We start from the raw sequence: 26,587 nt of genomic DNA, 5'->3' as shown, positions 1-26,587 counted from the left end.
TCCATAAAATGACTGAGAGTTTTGACCGCGAAGTAGATATATGGCCTAGTCATTAGGGGAATTTTGAGGTCTAAAATGGGCCTCATAAAAAAAAAGTACAATCAAAAATAAAATTTATAAGAACCAATAGGATTCAAGATAATGATGTCAACCATGGGGGATCATTCACCATTTTTGGAGTAAAAAAGTAAAAAGATTAAAAAATAATAAAATAATAAAACTACTTTTTCAACTCGTATTTTGAACTTATCTCCGTAATTTTTTACTCAAATTTTGAATGTCATTCCTCATTGGGTGAAAAATTTAATTCCACATCCAAGGAGTACCCATGTTGCATACTTTTGGTGGACCCTGCTACACGAAAAATGAGAAATACATGAAAAAATGTGATTGCAATCATAAGTTTTCATGTATTTCACATTTTTCATATAGTAGTGTCATCGAAAGTATGCAACATGGGTACTCCTTGGATGAGGAATCAAATTTTTCACATAACGAATGTTTTCGCTTGAAATTTGAGTAAACCCATAGGGAGATAAGTTGAAAATACGAGTTGAAATTTATTTTTTTCCTTTTTCCCTCTAAGATTTGATGATGTAATCTAATCTTATTTTATTATTTCCACTATTATTTTATAATTTCCTTAGTATTGGCTTTGTGGGGCCTAACCCAGGTTCAACGTTAGTTAGCCAAACAAATCCCTACACTATTGGCCCATTCAGCATCAGCCCACGGAGCGCGGACCGAAGTCTCACCTGAAGCAGTATTGGGGGATGTTGGAACCAAGTTTCTGCACACTGAGATGGTCGTGATGTTGGTTTATACCCTTTGTTCCTACTCTCATGCAGGTCACTAAGCTTTTAGGGCTATGTCAATCTACCCTTCAGTACCTCCGCGAAGGTGTATGATTGACCTTCGCGTAGCCTTAACCCGTGATCCAAGTACTTCTGGGTTGTTCTAATAGCATATTGTATAGGTTCCCAAGTTATCTTAAGCGTTTTACTTATCTTACTGATCAACCACAGTTAGCGTCACGTAAAATGATATCCTTACTTGTGTTTCATTAACCAATACAGTCCCATACATTCGCGCATCACATGAACATTGTAAATTAAATCCAAAATGCAATATAACCAAATGCATTAACAAGAAATAAATACACAGAATTTTCATAATACTTATCTTTATTGATATCTTCAGATTAATACAGACTCTATCCGCCCTACACACACAGCTGTAGGGGTCCGTGCACTCAGTTGCAGACTTCCACTCTAGGCCTCTGCGCACTCAGCTGCAGAGCCTCTACCTACGCTAAGACCCGAGAGCACTTAGACTCCAATGCTTAACTCCTCACTTCATTCTTCACTATCTATTCTTACTACCTAGAGATACTTACCTCCTTTTTATACAATCCCATGGTCCGCGGACCATGGCTGGATCTTTATAGCTGACTTTACACTTTACAAAATAAGGGTGGACAACCCTTTATGACTCTTGACTCCTTCACGCTCCGCGACCACAAAATGTGGAGACTTTACAAATTTATTACAAAATTATCCCAAAACATGGGCTTTTAGCCCCAAAACTATCCATGGGGGAACCCGTTCCCAATAGGCCCCCAACACAAACATGCTGACTCGCCCTTGAGTCACTCTCCGGGCATGAAGATCTTGGCACGAAGACCTCCCATCTCGACCTGTATGACGACAACCTCGGTAGTGCACTGTGCAACTGCCTGCTTCGCTTCTTCAACCAATTGCTCTGTCGCTGGTCCTGAACTGTCAGCCTGAAGCTTTTGTTGAGTTTCTTGCATATTATCAAGCTTGCATTCAATAGAGGTTGTGATCGAATAAGCCTCATCCAACCAGGGCTTCAAACGCACCTTCAACACTACCTCTTTTTTCTGCGTTACATCTACCTATTTTTTCAATGGTTTGGCCTCCTGCATCTTTGCGAGTCTCTGTGTGAGAGCAATGGTGCACATTGTACCTTTTACTTCGTCATAGTGATGCTGAAATTCTCGCGCCGCTGTCTCCAACCGCTACACATTAGGGTCCTCCTATAGGCTCGTTAGGACCTCGAACGATTGTTCAAACAACCTTGTGCAGTCTGCTATTGCACTATCTACCGCCACTATCGCCTCTGTGACAGCGGTTGCACGCTACTCCTTTACTTTTGGCGGAGTTCAAGGTTGGGACTTCAACTGTAAATCTGCAATCTATAGGTTCAGCCCCAGCTGAACCTTAGCCAACTCTGTGCGAGCATCGTGCACCCCTGTAACAAGCTTGCGAATGTGCACCTCGACCTGTTCTCCGGCAGGAATGGCCAACTCTGGGACCATTCGGCATGCCTCCTCCATCACTTGAACTATGCATTTTTTTCGGTCGGTTACCTTGGTCACGACGGTGATGGCAGAGTCTTGTTGTAGGGCCAGTTGTATGTTATTGATCTGTTGTTCACTAATTACCTGCATAGCGCGGTGTTCGTGGGCCCTCAGCTCCGCGATTGCTCCATCCTGCAATAGGCGGAGCGCCTCGCCAGGGAGTGCTGCCAATTTCAACCCCACTCCCTTGAGGGCGCTACAGTGGGCCTGTCAACTTCATCTTCTATGGTCAGTGCTCCATCTGGCAGCGTTATCGCTCTGGGGACCTTCACACGCAGCATCTTGGCAGCCTCTGAAGTACCGATAGCGATGTTGGTGGACACTGTGCCAACCTGTGATGTGTAGCTTTGTAGCTCCTGTAGACCCATCTGGATGGCCCCTAATAGTAGTTGTTGTTGATGCTTGAACTATTGTAGTGCCTTACCGGTGACATCCTGCACCATGTCTCTAATGTCATGCAAGTCTCCAATGTTCTTTGGCACCTTGGTCTTTCCCTTGCGTGGAGGGACGTACTCGAGAAACTTAGTGATAGGGTCAGAACCCTAGACTTCAACTTCCTCCACTTCCACCCCTAAGTCCTCATCATCCATCAGGATGTCTTCAATTTATTCCTCCTCTAGATCCAAGTTAATGGTTTTGCCAGTTTCCTGTGTGGTGGGCTTGTCCTTCTGTGAGTTTCTTCTGGGCGACACGTGCACTAGTATCGCAGCTTGCTTGCCCTTTTTATCCTTTGCACTCTCTTTGGTTGGGTTCGGCTTCAGTCTAGGCATCCATGCTGATTTGGGGACTTCAGCTAAGACTTTAGTAACCTCTGGAGCAACTCCCTCTACCTCCCTAACAACCTCTGGCACAGCCCCCTCGGTTGTTATTGCTTCAGTGTCCATAGCTTCAGATCTGGGGATAAAATCACGGATGAATTTGTGATTGGATTCTAGGAATTGCTAAGGCACTGGGTAGTTGAGCAATGCTTCGAGGAATGTGCAGATCATGCATGTCTGAGAGCTCACCAACGTAATGTTCAAAATGCCAAGTGTTTTTTGTTGGGCCTCCACCTGTAATTTATAAGGCATTTTGAATTCAAATCCAATCGTTCCCCCCACATTCAATTCATTAATGCCGGAATGGTGGCAGATATCCAAGGATCTTACCCATAAATTTTGTCTTAAATGTCGATCACCTGCTCCATTTGGCCGCATTCCTATAATCAAATCATGAATAGTGACTTTAATGGTCACTTTCCAGCTAACCTGTGCAATTTCTCTCTCGGTAGTGTAGCTATTTTCGCATTGTCGTGAACCCTGTGATATTTTCTTGCCCTACACAATACTACAATCGCGTAGTTCCCCAACCCGAGCAGTGTAGTTTACAGTCCTGTGCCTCCTTTCAGCTGCGGGGAGCGCTAAGACTATGCTACCTACATATAGTCACCTGGTCAGATCACCGGCGTATGGCTTCAATCGGCTGCCATTCGCCTTTCCTGGGAAGGGATCTCCATTCCATTTAACTAACTGAACTGCTCCACCATCGATAATATCCTTCATGACATAGGGCCCTAACTAGTGCATTCTAAATTTCCCTAGAAATTTATCAAACTTGTCATCATATAACAAAACCAGATCATTTACCTTAAATGTCCATGCTTTTTCGCACTACTTTTGGACCTGTTGGTAAAATCCAGCTAGAAATCTCTCTTCCTCAAGCTCAGCAAGCTACGCAAGCCTCTCTTCCAGGGCTCCACGATTCATAATACCCATGCGTGCCACTATGCACAAACTAGGCACAATGTATTCCATGGGCATCACTTCTTCAACACCATATACAAGCCTAAAGGGCATTTGTCCAGTTAACTTTTTGCATGTCGTCCGATAGGCCCATAGTACTGCGGGTATGCATAGGTTCCAATCACTTTGCTAAGGGTTTCAAACCTTGGTTAGCACATTCTCTAGCACCTTATTGAATGCTTCCACTGTCCCATTAGCCTGTGGGTGATAAGGCATGATTTTCTGGTGATGTACCTAAAATTCCTCCATCAGTGCACTGATTTTTTCGTTCAGAAAGTGCGTACCACGATCACTCGTCAAAATATTTGGACATCCAAATTGCGTCAGTACATCCTCAAAGAGGAACTTTGCAGTAGTCGCGTCTGTGCAATCCTTCACAGGCTGTGCATCCGCCCATCAAGTCAAATACTCAGTCACGGTGATAATGTACCACGCTCCCATCTTCTTTCCTTGGGGCTAAATGGGTCCCACAAAATCTATCGCCCATTTCTCGAAAGGTTGTAATGTCATCTGTGGGTTCAGGGGTAGCTCATCTCTTCGCGATGGCCTACCAGTCCTTTAACACACATCACACACCTTGCAATAAGATTTTGAATCCTGATGGAGGGTTGGCCACCACAACCCTGTGCGTAGAATCTTTTGTGCGATCGCTCTTCCTGCATAATGCCCTCCCGCGGCACCCCCATGAGTGTCCGCAAGGATACTGCTCCTTTCAAACTCTGGTACATATCATCATAATACTTCATCAGATCCCATTTTGTACAGATGTCCGACAATGACAGAAAATTCTGTCACACATACCACTAACTCCTTCTTCTGCTGGATGGTGTAGCCTTCTAGGGCGGTTCCTGTCATTAGAAAGTGTATGATGTCTTCAAAGTGACCATCTGTGACATGCGCTACAAATAGTTGTGCGTCAGGTAATCCCTCCTCCAAATTAGTGGGCTCTTCCCCTGTTTCGATGCATGACAGATGGTCTAGTCCCACATTCGGTCATGCAGGATTCACAAAACTTCAAAATCATACTCCTAGAACAATAACAACCACCTACATATTCTTCCCCCCCAAACACAGAATTATTGACTAGGTATTTCAACACAAAATGATCAGTATACATCTGAAAATGTCCACCTAGAAAATAGTGTCTAAACTTCTGGAGTGCATATACCATGGCTAACCCTTCGCGCAGAATATCCCATTTACCTGTACCATGGTGAAGCTATGTTTCCAAGTACCAGTTCATCGGGATGGCATCCAAGGTGTGACAGAACAAGTGCACCCATTCAAGTTGGGGCTTTGCTCCATAAGCCTTAGCCCATTTGGCCAAGTTCTTGCATGGATCATCCTTCCCATCATATTTATCTGTCACTCGTACCTTTAGCTTCCCAAAGCGTCTTCAGATCATCCTCCTACACTCACGCCAATCATCAAAGCTACCCTTGTGCGTACCCCACCATCTCGCAGGCATAGTGTGCAACGCCCAGTCCAAAGCCTGGAAGTGCTACTTCTCTGGTACTTCCCTCTCAAATGCATTCAAAAACACATCTACATCATTCAAGCCATCATAAGTGGTAAGGTTTATTACCTCCAACGATACACATCACAACGACCGGGTCAGCATGATACAGCTCAGTGTGGTTACTTCATGTAGTTGATTCTATCAGTGCTATAATTCTTCATCAAAGTCTAAGGTGCAGGAACTCTCATGATCCCATGTAATTCATCCATCCGCTATCTGATTCACCCAATCTTGGTCTCGCGTTGTTATTTTATATATGCAGTCCAAATCGTCATCACTTTCATAATCGCGTACTGGTTCAGCATAGAGAGATCCTTCAGTAGGATCTAGGGGAACTATTACATGAAGCGGTTTCCTTTCAAATATCATCTTTCTCTTCTTTAGGTTGATTACCCTGTTCATTTCAGTATCCCAATCAATGCCAAGGAGTGTAGGGTATGGTTTTCTATCATCCACAATTTCTATCACTTCAAAGTCAGCCAATGTGCTTGCACCTTCAATATCTATAGTTACTCCTTGCAGCTATCCCATGGGGATGATCTTCTGTTGATTTTTCATCCTTAACTGAATCGGAGACCACTACAGCACAGTTCTTCCCATTCACTCTGAAGTCTCTTTTGGTAAAATGTTCGCGTTTGACTCCAGATCCAGAATAACCTGATCCATTTCATATTCTCCTATCTACACGGTTAGTCTCATCTCTCGTCCTATCCTTTCTTTATGCTTACAAATCTTTCATATAACGTGTGGTTCACCCGGAGTGTTTCCTGCACATCTATTTATAAGCTCTTGTAACCCTTTCATAGTCTTGCTATCGTGCAGCAACTTCATTCTGGTCTCTAGAAATGTCGTAAGCATAGAAGGGTACATTTCTTGATCAGGTTTATCCCTGCTCCCTAAGGTAGAGGTGTCAACGAAGCTCTTCTTTGCTTCCATGAACATTTTGCATGTGTTCTCGAAATAAAATTCAACCTCCTTCGCCAGAGCTTTGCGAACCCATCCGCTTTCTTCAGGTTGTTTCCCTTTATCATCACCCATTTCAATTCCACTTCGAAGCACTATGTTCACATTTGGATCCTTCTTACGAGGCTCAGACCTCATCATCTGTAGGTTCTAAGTCAGCTAAGGTGGTAGAAACCCTTTGTTGCATATCCTCGCTATTAGCGTAGGAAAATCCTATGTCTCGTGATCAAACTGAGTACAATATTTGCAAGATTGACACATTGGGTTAGTGCATTTGTGGGCCTAGTGTCCTGGTCCTCCATAATTGTAATAGATTAGTTGTCCCTGATCTCTGCTAGGTCCTCCTCCGCCTCGGCCTCGTCCACACCCATGAAAGCCTATTCACACCATCTTAGCGGTTTGGTCAGGAGGCCACATTTCTATCTGGACTCTATAGGTGGGTGTTCTATCCATCATCAATTCATAACTTCAGCAGTTGCGCTCATCATGCCCTACTGACCTGTAGAAGTTGTAGAATAGTTGTTGTGGTGTTTGTAGAAACTTCTGCAGCAAATAATAGTTATCCATTGTATGCGTTCCTGCTACCTGACGTATAGCACACCACAACACAAGCCCCGCACTCGGTCCTACTTGGGCTTCCAGCCTCAAAGGAATCCGTTAGTGGTCTTTGTGATGCCCCCAACCCTTACATTTCAGGCACCATATTTATTCGCGCACCTTCGGCGGAACTGTTTTGTCCTGCTTCAAACATTGCATTTCAAGGAAAATATTTTGCAACTATGCATGGATCTGCTAAACCCCTAGATTCAGATCTTGCATCGGCATTTCATGCAGTCTTATGGAAATCTCCAAAGGCCTCTACCTAAGTTGTAATCTTCTATTGTGACAGTGCAACCCTTAAGTGAGGCAGGAGCAAAGCCACGAACCATTCACCGTGTTATCCATCTGTTAATTTCATATTAGCTTCATGGATTTTACACTTCAATCTCTGATCCAATTCCCAAGGTGTCTCACCTGGTTTCATCATGATTTCCTTGAATCCCATAATCAATTGTGCCTCAGATTGAGGCCTAATCAACTCTTTATTCAGCGTGGTCTGGATCTCTGCCAACCCAGCGTTTGGGTTATCATTAGAGTACTTGATGTACCAACCAATGTTGCAAAGCACTAACCAATGTTGCCTTCTTCATGTGATCATCTATGATGCCTTGAGCTTCCCATACAACTTTCATGACAAACCAAAACTGGTTTGGGTCCCCATTTCCCAAGCCCTTAAACAAAGGCAGCTTTATTGAATTCACCATGTTGAACCACGATGGCAATGGTGGTGGTGTGGGTGAAGTTGCAAGTGATGGTGGTGAAGTTGGAGGTGGTGTAGATGGAGGTTGAAATCGCAGGAATCCCTATTTTATGAACTAAATTTCACTTCATGGAGAATCCTGTGCTAGTCCCTCTTCATCACCCTACAACAGTGAAATCAGTGGGCTATATTCAGGACCCTTTCTTCCTTTGTTTATGTAAGTCTTTCCACTTCATGTAGCTCAAAACATCAAGGTAGCTACATAACCCATTTTTTTGCACAATAACATCTTAATCCAGGTATTTAAAGACTTCAAGTACCTACCTCGCAAACCTTTGAAAAAGTGTCGCTTCACCTCGCTGTAACTAACTAAGGTATCGACTACAAATTCAGTCACAGATCCTCCTATGATGTGATCGAGCCAATGATCGGAAGCACGGGTGATCTTATCCTCAAAGGCTTCCATTCTTTGTACTAAATCTGGGGTCTAGACAATAGGACCATCAAGTCTCCACCTTCCGTAGCTTTCCGCTAAATTTGTGATCCACTTGTATAACATAACTAGAAATGAATATAAAAAGATCTCGTGGATTTCTGTATATAGGTACCTATCCAGTCACTGTTCCTTTGTTAGCAATGGATTTCTATTCTCCTGCATTGCGAATTCGTGGATCTTCCTATCCAACTAGTCTTCGACCTCTTTCTTAGTTGGATTCCAGTGATACGACATCACACATCTCTTATGCAGATTCTGGTCCTGGCAACGGAAACGTTTGTTGGCTTTGTGGGTCCTAACCTAGGTTCAACGCTAGTTAGCCAAACAAATCCCTACACTACTGGCCCTTTCGACATCAGGCCGCAGAGTCTAGACTGAGATCTCACCCGAAGTAGTATGGGGGGATGCTAAAACCAAGTTTCCGCACCCTAAGATGGTCGTGATGTCGGTTTATACCCTTTGTTCATACTTTCACGCAGGTCACTAAGCTTTTAGGGCTCTGTCATTCTACCCATTATTCTTCCCTTCAATACCTCCACGAAGGTGTACGATTGACCTTCGCGTAGCCTTAACTCGTGATCTAGGTACTTCCGGGCTATTCTGACAGCGTATTGTATAGGTTCCCAAGTTATCTTAAGCATTTTACTTATCTTACTGATCAACCACAGTTAGTGTCACGTAAAATGATATCCTTACTTGTGTTTAATTAACCAATACAGTCACATACATTCGCGCATCACATGAACATTGTAAATTAAATCCAAAACACAATATAACCAAAAGCATTAACAAGAAATAAATACATAGAATTTGTAGAATACTTCCCTTTATTGATATCTTCATATTAATACAGAATCTATCCGCCTTGTGCACATAGCTGCAGGGGTCCATGCACTCAACTACGAACTTCCACCCTAGGCCTCTGCACACTCAGTTGTAGAGCCTCTACCTACACTAAGACCCGAGAACACTTAGACTCCAATGCTTAACGCCTCACTTCATTCTTCACTATCTATTCTTACTACATAAAGCTACTTACTTAGCTAGGATTTTTACAGCTGAATTTACACTTTACAAAATAAGGGCAGACAACCCTTTATGACTCTTGACTCCTTCGCGCTCTGTGACCACAAAAGGCAAAGACTTTACAACTTTATTACAAAATTGTCCCAAAACATGGGCTTTTAGCCCCAAAACTATCCTTGGGCGAACCCGTTCCCAGCAGGCCCCCAACACAAACATGGTGGCTCGTCGTCGATTCACTTTGCGGGCATGGAGATCTTCGCACGAAGACCTCCCAGCTCGACCTGTATGACAACAACCTCGGTAGTGCACTGTGTAGCCGCCTGCTTCACTTCTTCAACCAACTGCTCTGTCGTTGGTCCTGAACTGTCAGCCTGAAGCTTCTGCTGAGTTGCTTACAGATTAGCAAGCTTGCCTTCAATAGAGGTCATGACCAAATAAGCCTCATCCAACCAGGGCTTCAAGCGTGCCTTCAGCACCACCTCTTTATGATGTGTTGCATCTACCTATTCTTTCATTTCCTTGGCTGACTGCAGCTTCGCCAGTCTCGCGTGAGAGCGACGGTGCACGTTGTACCTTTTACTTCATCATAGCGCTGCTGCAGTTCCTGTGCCTCTGTCTCCAGCTACTATACATTAGGGTCCTCCTCCAGGCTCGTTAGGACCTCGAACGACTGTTCAAACAACCATGTACAGTTTGCTACTACACTATCTACCATCGCTATCACCTCTGTGACAACGTTTGCACGCTGCGCCTTTACTTCTGGCAGAGTTGAAGGCTAAGCCTTCAACTATAAATCTACAATCTATAGGTTCAGCTCCAACTGAAACTTAGCCAACTTTGTGTGAGCATCGCGCACCCCTGTAGCAAGCTTGTGAATGCACACCTCGACCGTTTCTCCCTCGAGAATGGCCAACTCTGGAACCATTCAGCATGCCTCCTCAATGACCTAAACTATGCATTTGTTTTGGTTGGTTACCTTAGTCACGGTAGCGATGGAAGAGTCTCACTGTAGGGCCAACTACACGTTATTGATCTGATGTTCATTGATTACCTGTACAACGTGGTGTTGGGTGGCCCTCAGCTCCACGATTGCTCCATCCTGCAATAGGTGGAGCGCCTCACCAGGGAGTGCTACCAAGTTCAACCCCACTCCCTTGAGGGCACTAACAGTCGGCATGTCAGCTTCATTTTCTATGGTCGCTGCTCCATCCGGTAGCATTATCGCTTGGGAGACCTTCACATACAACATCTTGGCAGGTTCTAAAGTACCGATAGTGATGCTGGTGGACACCGTGCTAGCCTGATATGCACAGGTCTACAGCTCCTGCAGACCCATCTGGATGGCCCCCAATAGTAGCTACTGCTACTACTCGAACTGTTGTAGTGCCTCTATGATGACATCTTGCACTGTGTCTCCAATATTCTCTGGCACCTTGGTCTTGTTAGAAAATTATATATTACGGAGCAATGGAACACATAAGATATTGTAGAAATATAAACACAGAAAACTCACAAAACAAGAGAGACACAAATATACGTGGTTCACCCAGTTTGGGCTACGTCCACCCCGAACAGCCAGTCCTTCCTTTCTATTATCCAGCAAAATGAAGAGACACAACCTACAACAAATCCGCTATAATATCCTTTGTTTTCTCTCACAGTCTCACCTCTCTGCTTCTCGCTCACAGAATACACATCTATTTCATAGCCTCAAATACAATACCCTCATACAAAGAGAGGGGTTGCCTTCTAGGGCAAAAAACCCTAAACTAAACATAAGTTCTACCGTCAGATCATCCGCCTAATGAACGGCCCAGATTGACTAGAAATTACTATACTTTTACAAGGCAATTTTACATTTGTTTTTAGCTTCGGGGACCGAGCCCCCGCCGGGGGACCGCTGGCCCCCAAACCCCCCAGCCGAGGGGGATCGGCCCCCCCGGACCCCCGTGGGGGGGACAAGTCCCCCCCGCGTGGAGGGGTGTACAAGACTTCTTTGGGTATACATCCGGCTGAAACAAAGACCTTTGAACAATCATGCTCCATACACAACAATCTCCCACTTGGAGAATGATTGTAGCAACTCCACTGCTGCTTCATTTGCTGGACAATGACTCCTCTTTGGACCTGGCTGTTTTTCATCTTCATCGTCATCCTTGAAGACCAATTGAAATTGAGCATGTTCTCAGTTTCTCCCTGGTTACAACTTTTGTTAGCATATCTGCAGGATTCTTGCTAGTGTGTATCTTTTCCAGCTTCAACTCTCCATCTTCCAACACTGATCGTATGAAATGGTACTTGAGCTGTATGTGTTTAGTCCTGGAATGAAATGTTGAGTTCTTTGCAAGATGAATGGCACTTTGGCTATCACTGTATAATGTGCCCATATCATGCTCCTTACCCAATTCACCCATAAACCTTTGTAACCAAATCATTTCTTTACTAGCCTCTGTAGCAGCAACATACTCTGCTTCTGTTGTTGAAAGTGCAACAACAATTTGGATTTTTGAAACCCAACTGACAGTTGTTCCTCCAACAGTAAATACATATCCTGTAGTGCTCCTCCTATTATCTCTGTCACCTGCCATATCTGCATCAACATATCCTTGTAGGGATATGTTTGAACCACCAAAGCATAATGCTTGATTTGTGGTACCTTTCAAATATCTGAGAATCCATTTCACTGCCATCCAATGTTCCTTTCCTGGATTGTTCATGTACCTGCTTACAACTCCCACTGCATGTGCAATATTAGGCCTTGTGCAGACCATTGCATACATTAAGCTTCCAACTGCTGATGCATATGGAACTTTAGACATATAATCCATGTCTTCTTGGGTCTTTGGGCACATTTCCTTGCTAAGTTTGAAATGGCTAGCAAAAGGTGTACTAACTAGTTTTGCATTGTGCATGTTAAATCTTTTCAACACCTTTTGTATGTACTCATTCTGAGACAATGTTAATTTACGATTTTTCCTGTCTCTAGTTATTCTCATACCAAGGATTTGTTTTGCAGATCCCAAATCCTTCATTGCAAATGAATTTGCCAATTTTCTTTTGAGCGCATTTATTTCCTGCATGTTAGATCCTGCAACAAGCATGTCATCTACATACAATAACAATATAATATAGCTGCCATCATTTTGCTTTTTCAAATAAACACAATGATCAGAGTGACATCTAGTATAACCTTGTTCAGACATAAACTTGTCAAATTTTGGATACCACTGCCTTGGAGCCTGTTTTAAGCCATACAGGCTCTTCTTCAACCTGCACACTAGTTTCTCCTTCCCTTTCACCTCATATCCTTGTGGTTGCTGCATATATATCTCTTCCTCCAAATCCCCATGGAGAAAGGTTGTCTTTACATCTAACTGCTCAAGATGCAAATCTTCAGCTGCTACAAGACTTAAAATGGTTCTGATTGAAGTCATTTTAACAACAGGAGAAAATATTTCATCAAAATCAATACCTTTCTTCTGTGCAAACCCCTTCACCACAAGTCTAGCTTTATACCTCTATTTTCCTCCATCTTCTTCCTTCAGCCTGTAAACCCATTTATTCTTCAATGTAGTTTTTCCTACAGGCAACCTGAATAAATCCCAAGTCTGGTTATGCATTAAGGAGTCCATCTCTTCTTCCATGGCTACCTCCCACTTCTTCCTGCTTTCAACCTGCATTGCTTCTTCATAACATTCGGGTTCACCGGAATCAGTCAACAATAAATAATATAATGAAGGAGAGTATCGTTCAGGGTGTCTACTTATCCTGGTAGATCTTCTAACACCACTTTCAGGTGTTTGGGGTGCCTGTTGTTGTTGTGGTGGTTGTTGTTGTTGTGGTTGTTGATTATTATTATTTTCAGGCACCTTTACCTTTTCACTGATTTCATCAAGAACTGCGTATTCCTTGTTTTCTTTTTCTTGTTTCTTTTCCTGCAACTGATTCTTATACAAGACCTTTTCATTGAATATTACATCTCTGCTCCTAATGATTTTGTGATTTTCGTAATCATATAAGCGATAACCAAAATCATTAACACCATATCCAATAAAGGTACATTTCTTTGACTTTGCCTCAAGCTTTGTTCTATTTTCTTTATCAATATGGACAAAGGCCTCACAACTAAAAGGCTTTAAAAAAGAGTAGTTTACCTTTTTACTTGTCCATGCTTCCTCTGGAACACCACCATCCAAGGAACTTGAAGGCCCTCTGTTTATTAGATAAACAGTAGTATCTAAAGCATCTGCCCAAAACTGTAAAGGCAATCCTGCATGCAATCTCATGCACCTTGCACACTCCATGATTGTTCTGTTCATCCTTTCTGACACACTATTTTCTTGTGGTGTTCTTGGAACTGTCTTCTCTCTGTGAATTCCATGCTATGAACAATACATATCAAACTCTTTGTTGCAATATTCACCTCCATTGTCTGATCTAAGACACTTCAATTTCTTTCCTGTCTCAATCTCAACCAAAGCTTTCCATTTCTTGAAAGTATCAAATACATCAGATTTATTCTTAATACAATAAATCCAAGTTTTTCTAGTTGCATCATCAATAAAAGTAACATAATAGTGAGAGCCACCGAGAGATGATACCTGAGCAAGTCCCAATACATCTGTATGCACAAGCTCTAATTTTTCATTCTTCTTTTCTTTCCCAACTCTAAGAAATCTGACTCTCTTCTGTTTTCCATAAATGCAATTCTCACAAAAGTCCAAATCAACATTCTTCAAACCCAGCAACAAATTCCTTGAGTGAAGAATCTTCATCCCCTTTTCACTCATGTGCCCGAGCCTATGATGCCATAATGCTGCATCTGCTCCTTTAGAAGTTAAAGCATTAACAGAGTTAGAAATACCATTGCATAAATACAATGTACCAACCTTTTCTCCTTTTGCTATTACCAGGGCCCCTTTGGTGACCTTCCAAGCTTTATCTGTGAAAGTTGTCACACAACCTTCATTGCATAACTACCCTGTTGAAATCAGATTTTTCTTTAGATCTGGAACATGCCTTACCTCCTTTAATAGCCATTGGTTTCCATTCTGCTATTTTACAAGAACCTTACCCATTCCAATGATTTTACAGGGTTTATCATCACCCAGACGAACTTGTCCAAAATCTCCTTGAACATAGTCATGAAAGTATTTCTTATCAGGTGTGGCATGGAATGAAGCCCGTAAATCTACCACCCAGGAATCAGTAATATTTTCGAAAGAAAGAATCAAAGCATCTTGTAACACCTCACCTGTCACATTTGCTTCATGATTGTTTGCTTGCTGTGCATCTCCTTCTTTTCCCTTCCGAGATCTACAGTCTTTCTTTAGGTGTCCTTTCTTTCCACATTTCCAGCACACTATCCCCGATTTGGACTTGGATCTGCCTTTCCTTGATTTATTGCGATATCCTGAGCTCTTTCCTCTTTCCATTTTTCTTCCTCTAGGCTCTGCACTCAAAGCATTTCCTGATGTCTCACCAAAGCTTTTCCGTCGCATTTCCTCACTAAGGATAGCACCGACAACATCATCAAACTTTAAAGTACTAGATCCAGAAATGGAGTTACTAATGGCCATTACCAAACCATTCCAACTTTCTGGTAATGAGCACAAGAATAACAGAGCTCTAACTTCATCATCAAAGTTTACCCCTACAGAACTTAACTGACTTGTAACTGTATTAAAATCATTTAAATGGTTTGCAACAGATCCACCTTCCGACATATTCATATTAAATAACCGTTTCATAAGAAATACCTTGTTTGAGGCCGAGGGTTTTTCATATAGTTTCGACAACGTCTGCATCAAACCCTCTGTCGTGGTTTCCTTCGAAATGTTGAAGGCGACTAACGCAGCAAGGCACAACCGTATTGTTCCGAGTGCCTTTCTATCGAGAAGGTTCCATTCTTCGTCTTTCATACCTGTCGGCATCTTTGTTTTTTCGCCCAATGGTAGGTATAGATCTTTCTGATACAGATAATCTTCCTTCTACATCTTCCACAACGAGAAGTTTTGGCCGTTAAATTTCTCAACCCTAAACTTACCATCTTCTACCATTGCTCCCACTCAAACCAGGAACCCTTCTTTCCTGCGATTTTATCAGCCAAATAGACCTTCGGCTCTGATACCAGTTGTTAGAAAATTATATATTACGGAGCAATGGAACACATAAGATATTGCAGAAATATAAACACAGAAAACGCACAAAACAAGAGAGACACAGATATACGTGGTTCACCCAGTTTGGGCTACGTCCACCCCGAACAGCCAGTCCTTCCTTTCTATTATCCAGCAAAATGAAGAGACACAACCTACAGAAAATCCGCTGTAATATCCTCTGTTTTCTCTCACAGTCTCACCTCTCTGTTTCTTGCTCACAGAATACACATCTATTTCATAGCCTCAAATACAATACCCTCATACAAAGAGAGGGGTTTCCTTCTAGGGAAAAAAACCCTAAACTAAACATAAGTTCTACCATCAGATCATCCGCCTAATGAACAGACCCCCGCGGGGGGGACAAGTCCCCCCCGCACCCCCCCGCGTGGAGGGGTGTACAAGACTTCCTGGGGTATACATCCGGCTGAAACAAAGACCTTTGAACAATCATGCTCCATACACAACAGGTCTTGCCCTTGCACGGAGGGACATAATCAGGAAACTTAGTGATAGGGTTAGAACCCTGGACTTCAACTTCCTCCACCTCTACCCCCAAGTCCTCATCATCCATTAGGATTTCTTCAATTTCTTCCTCCTCTAGATCCAAGTTAATGGTTTTTCCCTTTTCCTATGTGGTGGTCTTGTCCTTCTATGGGTTTCTTCTAGGTGATGCGCACTGGTATCACAGCCTACTTGCCCTTTTTATCTTTCGCACTCTCCTTGGTTGGGGTCAACTTCGGTCTAGGCATCCGTGGTGATTTAGGGACTTCAGATAAGACTTATGCAACCTCTGGAGCAGTTCCCTCTCCCTCCCTAACTACCTCCGGCATAGCCCCCTTAGCTGTCACTACTTTGGTGTCCATAGCTTTGAATCCAGGGATAAAATCACGGATGAATTTGCGGTTGGATTTTGGGAATTGATCAGACACTGGGCAGTCAAGGAATGAATGGATCATGCACGTCTGAGAGCTCACCAATGTAGTTTTCAAAATGACAAGTGTTTTTTGTTGGGTCTCCACCTATAATTTATAGGGCATTTTGAATTCAAATCCAACTGTTTCCCCCACATTTGGTTCATTAATGCCGGATTGGCCGCAGATTTCCAAGGATCTTACCCATAAAGTTTGTCTTAAATTTCAGCCACCCGCTCCATTTAGTTGTATTCCTATTGTCAAATCATGAATAGTGACTTTAACGGTCACTTTTCGGCTGACCTACATGATTTCTCTCTAGGTAGTGTAACTCTCTTCATGCTATCGTGAACCCTATGATATTTCCTCGTCCCACACAATCCTCCAATCGCGCAGTTCCCCAACCTGGGTGAGTGTAGTTTATAGTCCTGTACCTCCTTTCGGCTGCCTAGAGCGCTAAGAATATGCTACCCTCATATAGTCACATGGCCGAATCACCGGTGTATTGCTTCAATCAGCTACCATTCACCTTTCCTCGGAAGGGATCTCCATTCAATTTAACTAACTGAACTGTTCCGTTGTTATTAATCTCCTTAATGACATAGGGCCCTAACCAGTGCATTTTGAATTTCCCTGGAAATTTATCAAACTTGTTGTCATATATCAAAATCAGATCATTTACCTTAAAGGTGTGTAACTTAATGTGTCGATCATGCCATGCTTTCTCATGCTGCTTTTGGACCTGTTGGTGAAATCCAGCTAGAAATCTCTCTTCCTCAAGCTCAGCAAGCTACACGAACCTCTCTTCCAGTGCTCTGAGATCCGTTATACCCGTGAGTGCCGCTATGCGTAGACTAAGCACAATGTATTCCATGGTCATCACTGCTTCAACACCATATACAACCCTAAAGGGTGTCTTTCCAGTCAACTTTTTGCATGTCATCTGATAGGCCCATAGTATTGCGGGTATGTGTAGGTCCCAATCACTTCACTGAACATTGCAAACCTTTGTTAGCGCGTTCTCAAACAACTTATTGAATACTTCCACCATCCCATTAGCCTGTGGGTGATAAGGTGTGCTTTTCTGGTGATATACCTGAAATTCCTCCATCAGTGCACTGATTGATTCATTTAGAAAGTGCGTACCACTATCACTCATCAAAATCTTTGGACACCCCAATCGCCTCAGTACATACTCAAAGAGGAACTTCATAGCAGTTGTGCCTATGCAATCCTTCATAGGTTGTGCCTCTGCCCATCGAGTCAAATACTTAGTCGTGGTGATAATGTACCACGCTCCCATCTTCTTTCCTTGGGGCTGAATGGGTCCCACAAAATCTATTGCCCATTTCTCGAAAGGTTGTAACGTCATCTATGGGTTCAGGGGCAGATCATCTTTGCGTGATGGCCTGCCAGTCCTTTGAAACACATCACATGCCTTGTAGTAAGCTTTTGAATCTTGATGGAGGGTTGGACACTGCAATCCTGCACGTAGAATCTTTTGTGCAATCGCTCTTCCTGCATAATGCCCTCCCGCGGCACCCCCATGAGCATCTGGGAGGATACTACTCCTTTCAAACTGCAGTACATATCATCGTAATACTTCATCAGGTTCCATTTTGTACAGATGTGAGGCAATGATAGAAAATTCTATCGCATGCACCATTACCTCCTTCTTCTGCTGGACGGTGTAGCCTTTTGAGACGGTTCTTGTCGTTAGGAAGTGTATTATGTCTTCAAAGTGATGATCCGTGATGTGTTGGAAATAATACTGAGGGGGGGGTGAATCAGTATTATCAAACTCTTTTCAATATTCCCCCTAGATTTATAATTTAATTTATTCTTCAGATGTTGACCATTAATTTGAATGTCAGTACCATATAATAATGAACAGGAACAATAAAAACAGACAGTCACACCAAAGAACACCAGATATAAGGTGGAAACCCAATGTGGGTGAAAACCACCTGTTGCAATGTGTCTCTATCTTCTTTCAATTAGAAACTTCTTTTACAATGATTCTGTACTGGTGCAGTCCTTTACCATTACGCAGGCTGCAACCTGCAGAGAGCTACAACCCTCTCTCGTTTTCCAGACTCTTCTAGAAGGGAGCTATAACCCCCTTAGCTCTTGTACTAGTTGAGCTACTAGTTCATAGGTGATGACCTACTTCTTTTCTTCCAGGGACCACGTTTCATCAATTTTCAGACTGGATCCATGAACATCAAATAATCATCAAGTACATGTGAATCAACCAATCTCCTTTTACAATCAACTAATGAATCAACCAATAGCCTCTCAGAATGTAGTAACCAGACAAGCAATACCAGTTATCTAAACCCAGAACTCTGCAACAATAGAAAAAAAGGTAGCCAACAAATATTTCAAGACAAGTCCGCAACTTCACCAATAGAAACCTGCAAATATCCACACTTCTAGTGTGTCTAGCCTGCGTAGCTTCGCACCTAATCTGTCTACTGGACTGCGCACTTCCGCACCTGATCCATCTACTGGACTGCGTACCTCTACACCTGCGCCTTCTACTGGACTATGGACCTCCGCACCTGCGCCATCTACTGGACTGCAGACCTCCGCACCTGCGCCGTCTCTTGCTCTACGGACCCCCGCACCTGTGCCATCTACTGGACTGCAGACCTCTGCACCTGCACCGTCCACTGGACTATGCACCTTCGCACCTGAGCCGCATCTCACCTACGGACCTCAGGATATAAACACTTTATCAGTCCTCAATTGTACCCCAGTCTGTCGAATGCACAGATCTGAATATGTGCCAAAGAGACCTCAACTTATCAGTAGATCCGTCTTATAATTCACAGTTTTCTCCTTGATTCAGATCTAGTTTCACAAACCGATCACCAAAATTTCAGGTCTTAAGATATTCAATATTCACAAGTGTCTGGGCCAAATGATCTCCTTCCCTTTTCATAGTCTAGGCCTTTCTCAAACCATGGACCAAAACCATTGAGAAACAATACCAAGGACTCAATACTTGGGTTCAATTCTTGTGAAAGCAATACCACGGACCAAAACCATAGGATGAAAAACTGCAGACTAAATACCATGGATCAATCATAAAATTTCCCACGTGCGCGTGCTTTTCTGCATTGAAGTGAGTGAATTTGACATCCGCACCTTTTGTTCGGAGAACCTGCGGGTATGTCCGCACTTCTTGTTCGGGGCACCTGCGGGTCCGCAACTTTTGTTAGGCTCACCTGCAGGTATCTCATTTTCTATTATTTTGAGAGCCTAAACAGTGATTTTCCACTTGAGTGAGTTGCCATCAAGGACAACACCTGTGCCATAGCGCCAAACCTGAGTCATAATGCCAACAATCTCCCCCTTTGGACTTGATGGAAACCCCAAGATCCTCAAAGTCATTCTCCCCCTTTGTCATCAAGGGCAAAGGGTTATGCTCCCCCTGAGAACATGCTAAAAACTCTACTCTGCTGTGCTGATCGTGCTCCCCCTGACTGTAGGCCAGATCTGCAAAAGAAATTTTCTTCAAGAAGAACCATAATCCACCATACACCATAAATGACCTTCCTATCACCAAAAGACTCTATACATACATTCATCACCCAACCAAGTGGGGATCATCCTCCCAACCAAGTGGGGTTACATCAGAAATTTACATATGACAACCAAGTACATTATATCATTCATCCCAGACATAGGCCGTTACATGACCTTGACAAAAGAAATATAAGACATAGAGACAAAACATTAGCAGCAATATTCAGATCAGCATCCATGTTCTCCTTCTGTACTTGCTCCTCCAAGATCTTCTACAATAATGCCAACAATGCATTATTAGAAGAATATATGCTCCCCCTGAACCTGTGCCATTTGGTCTTTGACCAATCCATAAACCAGCGAATGTACGCGTATACCCCATATGAAACTCACGTACAACCAACAATCTCTGAAACAAACAAGATTCAACAGCAAGATGATGCATCAACTACCCCCATATTTTGCCTAAGGTATTCAAAGGTCTCCCTGGGCAGCGATTTGGTGAGTATATCAGCAACTTGTTCCTTAGAGGGAACATACTCCAACTTGACCTTTTGTTCTAGCACTTGTTCTTGAAGAAAATGATATTTGGTAAGTATATGCTTGGTCTTTGAGTGCATGACTGGGTTCTTTGAAATACTGATTGTACTTGTATTATCACAGAAGATGGAGATAGGTGGAGTACAATTGATTTGCATGTCTTGCAATGTTTGCATCATCCAAAGGAGTTGTGTGCAGTAAGATGCAGCAGCTACATATTCTGCTTCAGCTGTAGATAATGCAATAGAGCTTTGTTTCTTGCTGAACCAAGATACTAATCTAGGACCCATGAAGAATGCACCACCACTAGTGCTTTTCCTGTCATCCACGCTCCCTGCTCAATCCACATCTGTGTATGCATGAAGTGTGAGGTCTGTACCATTAGGATACCATAAGCCATAGTTTTGAGTTCCTTGAAGATTCTCTTAACTGCCTGAAGATGAGTTTCCTTTGGATTTGCCTAAAACCTTCCAACTATTCCCACTGAATGCGTAATGTTTGGTCGGGTACCTGTTAGATAGAGCAGACTACCAACCATGGATCTATAGGTTGGTTGATGTACTACTTCCAACTCATCATTCGCGCTGAGGCTGCATCCTATCACCATAGGGGTACATACTAGTTTCGAATCCTCCATCCCATATTTCTTCAAGATCTACTTGAGATACTTGGTTTGTGATAGAAAAATATCGTCTTTGTTTTGTTGGACTTGCAAACCAAGGAAATATGTGAGCTCACCAAGCATGGACATTTCAAACTCCTTTTGCATCACCAAGGCAAACTTTTGACTCGTGTCTTCTTCATTGCTGCCAAAGATGATATCATCTACATACACAACAAGTATTAGCAACTTTTCATTATCAACCTTTATATATAGATTGTTGTCAGTTGATCCTTTTATAAAACCTTGTTGATGAAGATATTTATCCAACCGATAATACCACGCCCTAGGAGCTTGTTTAAGACCATAGAGAGCCTTTTTGAGCATGCATACAAGATTTGGATCATTTCCAAGGATGAATCCATCTGGTTGTTCAATGTACACTTCTTCATTCAAGTCTCCATTCAGAAAGGCAGATTTTATGTCCATCTGAAATACTTTGAACTTCTGAAAGCTAGAGAGAGCAAGGAATATTCTTATAGCCTCAAGTCTAGCAACTGGTGCAAAGGTTTATTCAAAGTCTATGCCCTCTTGTTGCACATAGCCTTTACAAAAAATTCTTGCCTTGTTTCTAACCACATCTCCATTTTCATTTATTTTATTTTTGAAAATCCACTTTGTCCCTATGACATTCTTATCTTTTGGTCTAGGAACCAATTCCAAGGTGTTATTCCTTTCAATCTGTTCAAGTTCTTCATCCATTGCCTTGACCCAACATTCATCTTTGCATGCCTCTCTTACATTTTGTGGTTCAGTGGAGGAAAGTAATGCCAAAGAGCTTGAAGCTTCTGCAATTGTTCTTCTTGTTTGTATGCCTGCCTCCTTTTGCCCCAAAATTTGAGATTCTGGATGATCCTTTTGAACATACCTGGATGGAGTCTTTTCTTCTATCCTTCTCTGTTCCTCTGATGCCTCATGGGTTTCTTCTTCATCATGAATCTGATTTGATGTTGATGGATAGTCCTCATCATCTTCGAAGTCTTCAGATCTTACCTGCCTAGGAGTGTTTTCCTTTTCATCCACCACTACATCAATGCCATCGACAATTCTTCCAAGCCTTTTATTCTAACATTTGTATGCTTTGCTGTGAGGAGAATAACCAAGGAGAATGCCTTCATCTGCTCTAGGTTCAAACTTGCCAAGATTTTCATCATTATTTTTAATATAGCATTTGCTTCCAAAAATTTTGAAATGTTTTACCGAAGGAGTCTCACCATACCAGAGCTCATGAGGAGTTTGAGTTTTGTTCACCCGGATATTTGTCTTGTTGACAATAACAACTGCAGCAAATGCGGATTCACCCCAGAAGGTTACAGGAGTTCCAGACTCATCAAGCATAGCACGAGCCATTTGTTGAACCGTTCTGTTCATCCTTTCCACTACTCCATTTTGTTGAGGAGTCCTAGCTATAGAGAATTCCCTTCTTATTCCATTTTCTTCACAAAAGTCGAAAAATTCATTCGAGGTAAACTCCCCACCTCTATCAGACCTGAGGCATTTGATTTTGTGATCTGATTCATTCTCTACCAAGGCTTTGAATGATTTGAACTTTTCAAAGGCTTCATCTTTGTGCTTCATAAGTCCTATCCAACACATCCTGGAAAAGTCATCAATGAATAATATGAAATATTCTTCTCCTCGAGGTGACCTTTTCCTAGATGGGCCACATACATCAGTATGGACAAGTTCAAGTGGCCTGCTAGCTGATCCTTCCTTCTCAGGGAAGTTAGTTCTGGTTTGCTTACCAAATTGACACGATTTGCAAATTGTATTGTCTCGAATTTTGATGTCAGGAAGACCACGAATTTCCTCGTATTTACATGCTTTCCTTATCTATGAGAAGCTAAGATGCCCCAATCTTTTGTGCCATAACCAGTGTTCATCGTTCTTGCTTAGATAGCATTGATTTTGTCCTTCTTTGAATATGTATAAATTATTTGGAGTCCTTATGCCTTTGATCACTGTTTTTCCTGTATCAAGATCACGAACACTACATCCATTTGATCGAAATATTACCTCCGTTCCTTGATCACACATCTGACTGACACTCAATAAATTATGTTTTAACCCATCAACATACATAACATTTCTAGCTTTGACCTTTTCTTTCAACTGAACAAAACCTTTACCTTTTATGAGCGCAGGGGTGTCATTTCCAAAAGAGACCTTCTTCTCCTTCTCTAAGGCACTATATGACTGAAGTTTTTCCTTATCACCCGTCATGTGTTTTGAACAGCCACTATCGATGTACCATTGATTTTCTTGCCCTTCTGCATATAAAGCTATACCACATCTCTCTGGTTGTGGTTCCTTCATTCTCCATGCTTTGACACTTGAGGCTTGCTCCTTCTGAGTTGTCTACCGAAACCTGCTCCTGCATTCAGAATCTTCATGACCGAAGTTGTTACAAATAGAGCATTATATTTCATTTTCAAGAGCAGAAAAGTTATTGTAGGTTCTTTTCACGATCCCAGTCATACTCCTTTGTTTTTGAGCTTCTCTAGTCATGATTGTCTTATAAGAAACACATTGAGCTGCTTTGTGGCCAAAGTTATGACAAGAGAAACATTGGCCATTGAAGAAACTCCTGTGATTATCAAATCTACCAGCCAAATGATTGTAGTTACTATTGACATCCATTCTTGAGGCAAATTGAGAAGGTTTTACCTGAGGCTGGTTGTAGCTTCTGTTTGTCCTTAAAGTAGATTGCCCTCAATTTACCTGATAGTCTTTGTTCATTCTTGAGGTAAATTGTCCCTGATTTACCTACTGATTTCTATTAGGCCTTTGCTCACTCCTCCTTGCTGCATCAAGATAACTTTTGGAGGTGGATGCTTGAGATTCTTCTGGAGGTGGATGCTTGAGATTCTTCTTCATTATATCCCAGACCTGTCTTGATTAGTGGAGAACGCTGTACATTGATAATCTCATCCAGAGTTTTAGATCCTTTAACAAATCTAAGATTAAGAGCTTTTGTTTTCTCAATCTCTTTTCTAAGACCAACAATTTCACATTCTAACTTTTCATGAAGTTTTACTTTTTCAGCCAGTTGGAATTGCAGAGTATCAATAATCATATTTTTCTCTTCTAAACAAATTTTGAGTTTAGAAATCTCTTCATACAGACCTTCTTCATCTATAGCATCCATGAAATCATCATCTTCAAAAGCCATTAAAAGTCTATAATTGTTACCTTGTTCATCTTCATCACTATTTGAAAGTCCATCACTGTCTTCATGAGTGTAATAGATTTTCTTATTTACATTTTGTTTCTTATTCCATCTGACCAGTTCCTTACCTTTACCAAGCTTATCTTTATGAGGACACTTTGTAGCATAGTGACTGACTCTTCCACAAGCAAAGCATTTGAAAGGTAACTTACCTCTGAATCTTCCAGTACCTCATTGAAGGTTCTTGACAAAATTTGATTCTTCTTCTTCTTCTGATAGATGTCCTGACTCATAGTAATCTCCTTTGCCTGAAGCCTTGAATGCAGCTTCTCTCCTATCTGATGGTCCTCCTTTCCTCATTTCGTAAGTAGTTAGAATTCCGTGCAGCTGTGACATGGTAAGGTTTCGTAGATTCTCCTTTTCTTCTATTGCAGAAACTTTTGATTCAAACTTAGGGGACAAAGATCTTAGAACTTTTTCAACCACAACAACCTCTTTTATTTCTTCACCCAAGTTTTTCATACAATTAACAATCTCATCTACATGAAGGAAATAGTTAGCCACACTTTCATCATTGTGCATTCTGAGATTTTCATACTGAATTCTGAGGGTTTGAAGTTTTGCTCGTTTTACCTGTTCATCTCCTTCATAGCTCAGAACAATCTTGTCCCATATTTCTTTTTCGGATTTATACTGCATAACATTGATGAATTCTGATTGAGATAGACATCCTAATAGAGTATTGACAGCCTTTGCATTTGTTTCATATTTCTTCTTACCATCCGGATCTGTAGGTGTTGCTGACGGAAAATTGTACCCTGTATCTATGATATCCCAGACTTCTATACCAAGAGATTGAAGATAGGCAGTGACTCTTACCTTCCAATATACACTGTTCCATCAAAAATTGGTGGCCTGATTGATGCTTCTCTCTCATAGTTGCTCATGATGATAGATCTTCCTTCAAGCGATCAAGCTTCTTCTGAAGGACCTGCTCTGATACCAATTGTTGGAAATAATACTGATAGGGGTGGGTGAATCAGTATTATCAAACCCTTTTCAATATTCCCTCTAGATTTATAATTTAATTTATTCTTTAGATGTTGACCATTAATTTGAATGTCAGTACCATATAATAATGAATAGGAACAAGAAAAATAGGCAGTCACACCAAAGAACACCAGATATAATGTGGAAACCCAATGTGGGTGAAAACCACCTGTTGCAATGTGTCTCTATCTTCTTTCAATTAGAAACTTCTTTTACAATGATTTTGTACTGGTGTAGTCCTTTACCAGTACGCAGGCTATAACCTGCAGAGAGCTACAACCCTCTCTCATTTTCCAGACTCTCCTGGAAGGGAGCTACAACCCCCTCAGCTCTTGTACTAGCTGAGCTACTAGTTTGTAGGTGTTGACCTACTTCTTTTCTTCTAGGGACCACGTTTCATCAATTTTCAGACTGGATCCATGAACATCAAATAATCATCAAGTACATGTGAATCAACCAATCTCCTTTTACAATCAACTAATGAATCAACCAATAGCCTCTCAGAATGCAGTAACCAGACAAGCAATACCAGTTATCTAAACCCAGAACTCTGCAGCAATAGAAAAAAAGGCAGCCAGCAAATATTTCAAGACAAGTCCGCAACTTCATCAATAGAAACTTGCGAATATCTGCACTTCTAGTGTGTCTAGCCTACGCAGCTCCGCACCTGATCCGTCTACTAGATTGTGCACTTCTACTCCTGATCCGTCTACTGGACTGCGTACCTCCGCACCTGCACCTTCTACTAGATTGTGAACCTCCGCACCTGCGTCGTCTACTGGACTGCGGACCTTCGCACCTGCACTGTCTCCTGCTCTGCGGACCCCCGCACCTGCACTGTCTACTGGACTGCGAACCTCTGCACCTGCGCCGTCCACTGGACTGCACACCTTCGCACTTGAGTCGTATCTCACCTACGGACCTCCAAATATAAACACTTTATCAGTCCTCAATTGTACCCCAGTCTGTCGAATTCACAGATCTGAACATACGCCAAAGAGACCTCAACTTATCAGTAGATCCGTCTTATAATTCACGGTTTTCTCCTTGATTTAGATCTAGTTTCACAAACCGATCACCAAAATTTCAAGTC

The sequence above is a fragment of the Pinus tabuliformis genome, chromosome 9, assembly GCF_031772625.1.
Source record: "Pinus tabuliformis cultivar Carrire ecotype Pingquan chromosome 9, CPIR1, whole genome shotgun sequence".
Taxonomy (NCBI): Eukaryota; Viridiplantae; Streptophyta; class Pinopsida; order Pinales; family Pinaceae; genus Pinus; species Pinus tabuliformis.
This window is presented reverse-complemented; position numbering follows the sequence as displayed.